Here is a 6308-nt window from a genome sequence, read left to right as displayed (position 1 = left end):
TTCCTTTTTAAACTCTAAAATTTTTAATGGATTTGCATGGTTTAAACCAAGATATCACTGTGCTTGTGAGCAGCTTACTTATCGGCTTTTAGTTGTGTTAATAGTTCTGGAGCACAAGCTTTCAGTACTGCTACTGCTGTGCTATCAGGGCCCGTAAGCCCTTGACGTATGCAGAGCCTTCAACCATCTCTTGACCTCACCTGGTGTGAATCATATTGGCTGAGGATCGGCATCTGTGGTGCTGGGGACCTCCTGGAGGAGGCTGATGTGGACCAGCCACTTCTGGTTGAAAATTGTTGCAAATTCTTCAACTCTTTCTTTTGATGTGCTGGCCTTCCCAATCTTTTAAGGATGGGGATATTTGTGGAGCATCCTTCTCCGGTGAATTGTTTAATTGTTAACTGACTTCTGTCTGTGGCAGGACTACAGAGCTTAGGTCTGATCTGTTGGTTGTGAAGTTACTTAGTTCTGATCATTGCGTGCTGCATCTGCTGTTTTGACATGATGTTCATTTTCATTTAGCTTCAACAGCTTGGCACTTCACTTTTAGGTATGCCTGGTGCTGCTCTTGCAGTGCTCTCCTGCACTCACCATTGAACCAAGGTTGATGCCCTGGCTTGATGGCAATGGTAGAGTGGGGGATATGCTGGGCTATCGGGCTATAGAACGGGATTGAATACAATTCTTCCGCAGATGACTTATACTGCCTCACAGGCACCCAGTTTTGAGTTGCTCGATTTTATTCCAAATTTAGCACGTTGCCAGCAGCGATGTAGTGGAGGTTGATCGTTGTCCTGGAGTCTCCAGGCCAACGCTGGAAGGTTGGTCAGCATAGTTATAGCAGGTTGGGCCAATGATCTTCATCAGTTTGTTTGCAGCCCACAGCCCAGTGTCCTGTTTCTGCCCCTTGTATTGCTATGCCAAGTTGACCACAACAAGGAGCAGCTCAGTGGTTAGCACTGCTACTTCACAGAACAAGGGACATTGGTTCTTTTCCACCTTAGGGCGACTGTCTGTCTGTGTAGAGTTTTCACGTTCTCTCTACATCTGCATGGGTTTCCTCATGGTGCTCCAGTTTCCTCCCTTGATCCAAAGATGTGCAGGATTAGCCATGGGAAGTACAGGGTTACACTGATAGAGTAAGGGAGGTCGGTCTGGGTGAGATTTGTTTGGGGATGGCGGGGGGGTTAGTTGGTGTGCACTCAATGGGCTGAATAGTGTGGAAGCAGCACATATGGGGACTCTACAATTCTAACTCCTTCAAACTGTGGATGTTCTGAAACCTTCCAGTCGGGTGAATTTTGACCTGTCTGTGGAATTTTTTAAACAAATCATTCAGGGGATGTGGGTGTCACTGGCTAGACCATTGCTTATCTCTAACTATCTTTTCAGGATGTTAGTAGGAAAAACCCATCTGGTTTCCAGTCTAACAACTGTCAATAGTTTCATGACAGATTTCATTACTTACAGATTTTAAAAGAAAATTCAAATTCCACCATCTGCCGTGGCAGGATGTGAAGCTGTACATGGTCTTGGTGCCATCGCTAGACCAATAGTGTGAAGGTCCCTGGTCAAATCTCTTACTACTTGTCTGCATGGAAGGCATGACTTTTAAAATGGGATTTAATCTTGTTGGACACTTATGGAATTTTTCTGAAGGTGTCTGTGAGTCGAAAGTGCGATTGAGAAGCAGAAGCCAGAAGAGGAACATCACAGAAAATGTGAAAGGAGAGGATGTGAGAGAGCAGTGGTTTCAGCGGTGAAGAAGAGAACCAAACCGTGGGGAGGGAATTAGAACCTAGAAAAGAACTGTAAAAGAGCCAGGCTTTGAAGCAGGAGAGAAGTGAGGAGGAGCCAGCAACAGGAAGCTTGATGAGGTTTAGATTAGATTAGATTCCTTACAGTGTGGAAACAGGCCCTTCGGTCCAACCAGTCCACACCGACCCTCCGAAGAGTAACCCACCCAGACTCATTTCCCTCTGACTAATGCACCTAACACTATGGGGAATTTAGCATGGCCAATTCACCCTAACCTGCACATCTTTAGACTGTGGGAGGAAACTGGAGCACCTGGAGGAAACCCACGCAGACACAGGGAGAATGTACAAACTCCACCCAGACAGTCGCCGAAGGCTAGAATCAAAACCGGGTCCCTGGCACTGTGAGGCAGCAGTGCTAACCACTGAACCACCATGCCGCCCTCTTATTTATTTTTGCATACCGGGATATTGCACCCTGCACGAATGGGCAGCAACAGCATTTCCACACAGCCATTGTGTTATGATGTTTGGAATATTGCTCACTGGAGTTGATATTGACATGTTTTTGTTTAGCTTCTGGTTCCAAGAGGTTGACCATCACTGATGTGACCATTGTGTCAATGTGGTTTCATACTGTTCCGCTCTCTCAATGATGGGATTATGTGTACAGACTGACTGTGATGCTAAGGAGTCTTTAATAAAGTTCACTACATGAAATCTTTTGTTCTGCGAAAGAGAGAATAAGTTACGTAAGTCCGTCAGGTTTGAAAGTATAATGGTCTCCCCCTTGAACAGCTTCAAAGCAGCAACCTTCGAAAATGTTGAGAGTCCCAGGAACGTCCCACATAGATACCATAATCCTTGCATGCTCAGCTAGGAACGGCTGTGATAATCTTTTGCTTGTTTGTGGTGCTACAGACTTTCCTAAACAGAGTGAGGCAAGAGTGCTTGTTTAAACAAACAACAACGATTTTTCCAATAACGTGGTTAAGATCTAATCTTAACATTTCAGATCGCTGGGTCTTATGCAACAATCCGGGCCCCAGCATTGCGTTTGCTTTATCCTGGAATGTTGCTTTTGCAGAGATCCAAGACAGAAAGATTTTAGAAAGCTTCTGCAATCTGATGCTATTGACTCCCTGACTGCAGCTTCTCAGGAAAACCTCTCATACATCACTGACGTATCGGGAGCAGTTCAACAGTAATCTTGTATTCATTGCATCAGATCTGCTCTGGGCCTACTGTGGTTAGAATTGGCAAAAGCAAGGAATTGCGTGTGTGTATGTGTGTATATGAGAGAGAGATTCTAGCACGGTAAAACAGCCTGGTCACAGATATCACTACTAGTGGCATCTCTCAATCAGTTTCTGCATCTCAGAAAATCAGGGTGAAGTTAACTTCATCTGGCCTACAGTTTTCCTTTTAGGGGTTTCCAATGTGGAAAAACTGAATGTTCACTCCTGAATGGGTGCCTTGACAAGTTTTATCCACTGAGTCACTATCCGATTCAGCATAGCTAGTGTCCACAAGTGAGAGGAATGATAGCAAAGTGGGTAAATGGAGTTGCAATGCACAACATCATCTGAATGGGGGACCATACTTGAGGAGTTGCGTGAATTACACTGAATACGAGCCTCTTGGATGGGGTGCTGCCCAGTTAGGGAAAATGTACAGAACACAGAGTCAGAGCCTTCATTTAAAAGGAAGCGCAGGAAAATTTTAAAAAACTATGTCTTTTGGTTCCTGGTTTACATTCTACACATTCTTGATAAACAGCTAATGTAAAAGCAGCAAAATAAAACCAAGAACTGCCTAAAGATCTGAGATAAAATCAAAAAGTGCTCGGAGAAACTCAGTAGGTCTGTTAACATCTAGCGAGAGAGAGAAAGAAAGAGTGAGCGAGAGAGTGAGCTAGAGAGAGAGAGCGAGAGAGAGACAGAAACAGAGGTTAATGTTTTGAGATCGGTGACTGTGAAAGCAGGCTGGACTCTGGCAGTGAATCCCAAACAATGCAACTGCTTGTTCATCCGTAACCAGGGCAGCAAATAGCTCTGCAGTTTCCCACATGTGATCCAAACAAGCAACCAAACCAGTTCCTTCGATTGCTGCTCACTGCTGTGATTCGCCCTGAAGCTTGTAGGGTTGTTTTTTTAAAAAAAAACTTCCTCCTAGACCTGGAAATGTAGCTTGTAGCTCTGCTGTGGGGTAGGACTGGGGGAATAACAAAGGTTTCTGGGAATGACACAGCAAGACCCAATTCCTTCTGTGCAGAATAGGTTTAGAATTTATTCTTGCGTGTACCCGTGTACCGTGAAAAGCGTGCAAAGTCGCCGTTCTCTGCCGCCATCTTAGTATACAAAAGACGGGATTAAAAACAGAAGCAGAAATAAAAGAAATGGTCCGGTCACTCCCTTACCTCCGCCATGAGTAATAGCCACCAGAAATGGTGGCTCAGTGGTTAGTACTGCTGCCTCACAGCGCCAGGGACCTGGGTTCGATTCCAGCCTCGGACAACTGTCTGTGTGGAATTGTGCGCATTCTCCCTGTGTCTGTGTGGATTTCCTCCCACAATCCAAAGATGCGCAGGTTAGGTGAATTGGCCATGCTAAAATTGCCCACAGTGTTCAAGTTAGGTGCATTAGTCAGGGGTAAATGTAGAGTAATAAGGTAGGTGAATAGGCCTGGATGGGTTACTCTTCAGGGGATCAGTGTGGACTTGTTGGGCCAAATGGCCTGTTTCCACACTGCAGGGATTATATGATTCTAGGAAAAACCAAGTCTAACCCTCAGTCTGTGAGCACTCAGGTGCCCCACAACGCCACCCGCTGTCACTGCTGGAATCCTACAGGGCCTAGCCATGGCCTGGAGCCACAGCCCTGTCACAGGAACTGCATCACCATCCTTCAGCACCATCTTGAATCCACTGATGTCATGGCAGCCGTGAGTCCCATGCTGGGCCGATGTTAGCCACACAGTCGCCACTGCAGTTGCCAAGACCTGAACTGGGTTCAGACTCAATGCTGGATCCACTGCCCCGAAGCAGCCACTGTCTCATTGTAGACAAACAGGAGGCTGGAAGAACACAGCAAGCCAGGCAGCATCTGGAGATGAAGTCAACTTTTCAAGTGTAACCCTTCTTCAGGACAGGAGGTTGATGTAGGTGGAGCTGCAGATAAAGGGGGTGGGAGTGGCAAGGTGGTGAAGTGGGGATAGGTGAAGACAGGTAAAGGGTACAACCTGGCTGGTCAATGGGAGGAATGAATCTGGTTGGTGGTCAGAAGGAAGCGTCAATGAGAGTAATGGAAGGGAGAAGGGATGGGTTGAGAAGGGAGTTGGTGGAAGGGAAGGGATGTTATTTGAAATTGGAGAGCTCAGCGCTGAGTCCTCCGGGCTGTTGGCGGCCCAAGCAGAAGATGAGGTGTTGTTCCTCTAATTTGCGGTTTGTTTCATTGTGGCAATGGAGCAGGCCAAGGCAGGTCATGTCAGAATGGGAGTAAGAAGGGGGATTGAAATGGGCGGGTGTGTCATTGTGGCTTGCGTTGTTGTTGCCTCCTGGCACCACAATTTCAGCAAATGAACCCGCCATTACCAACACTCCAGGAAGGAACTGCTCCTGCCGAGAAAGAGGAAAAAAAAGAGTAAAAAAAAGAAAGAGGAGAAAGAAGCAGAGAGGCGTGTATAAGCAGACCTGCCACTCCATCTCAGGGTAATGGCTGTGTACAGTAGAAATAGCTCTCTCTCTCTCCTTCCAGCAAGTATCACCAATGCGATTTCCAGCTATATCTGGTAAATGTAACAGTGTACACTGTGCTGGGGGTGACACATGCACCAAACATCCCCACTGCCCTGTGGCTGACCACTTCAACTCCACTCCCCACTCTGCCAAGGACATGCAAGTCCTGGGAATCCTCCACTGCCAAATCCTATCCACCCACTATCTGGAGGAAGAGCGCCTCATCTTCCACCTTGGGACCCTCCAACCACATGGCATCAATGTCAACTTCACCAGTTCCTCATTTCCCTTCCCCTCACCTGATCCCAGATCCAATCCTTCAACTCGGCACCACCCTCTTGACCTGTCCTCCCAGTCCGTACTCCTTCCAACCTATCCTCTCCACCCACCTTTCCAACATGTCACCATCACTTTCCATCTGCTTCTACCTATTGCATTCCCAGCTACCTTCCCCCCCCAGCCCCAGGCCCATCCCCCCTCCCATTTATCTCTCAGCCCCCTTGGGCCACCCTCTCATTCCTGATGAAGGCCTTATGCCTGAAACGTTGACTCTCTTGCTCCTCGAATGCTGCCAGACCGGCTGTGCATTTGCAGTGCCATAATTTTCCACTGGGGATACCATTCATCATGCTCAAGGTCTACCTCATCCTACGTGTTTCTATCCATCACATCGTTCCAACCTCAGACTCCTTTGTGAGTGTTCAAGCCCTTTCAATGGGCTGACACTCTCTGAAATCTATACTGTTCCATGTCTATAAGGGACTAATGGCACCAGTGGGAAAGCAGATGCACAGGGCCAAGCCTAACCTGTCAGC

The sequence above is a fragment of the Chiloscyllium plagiosum genome, unplaced genomic scaffold (assembly GCF_037043375.1).
Source record: "Chiloscyllium plagiosum isolate Xiang-an unplaced genomic scaffold, Cpla_swu_hap1 HiC_scaffold_17, whole genome shotgun sequence".
In the NCBI taxonomy this organism is placed as follows: domain Eukaryota; kingdom Metazoa; phylum Chordata; class Chondrichthyes; order Orectolobiformes; family Hemiscylliidae; genus Chiloscyllium; species Chiloscyllium plagiosum.
Note: the sequence above shows the minus strand (reverse complement) of the source record.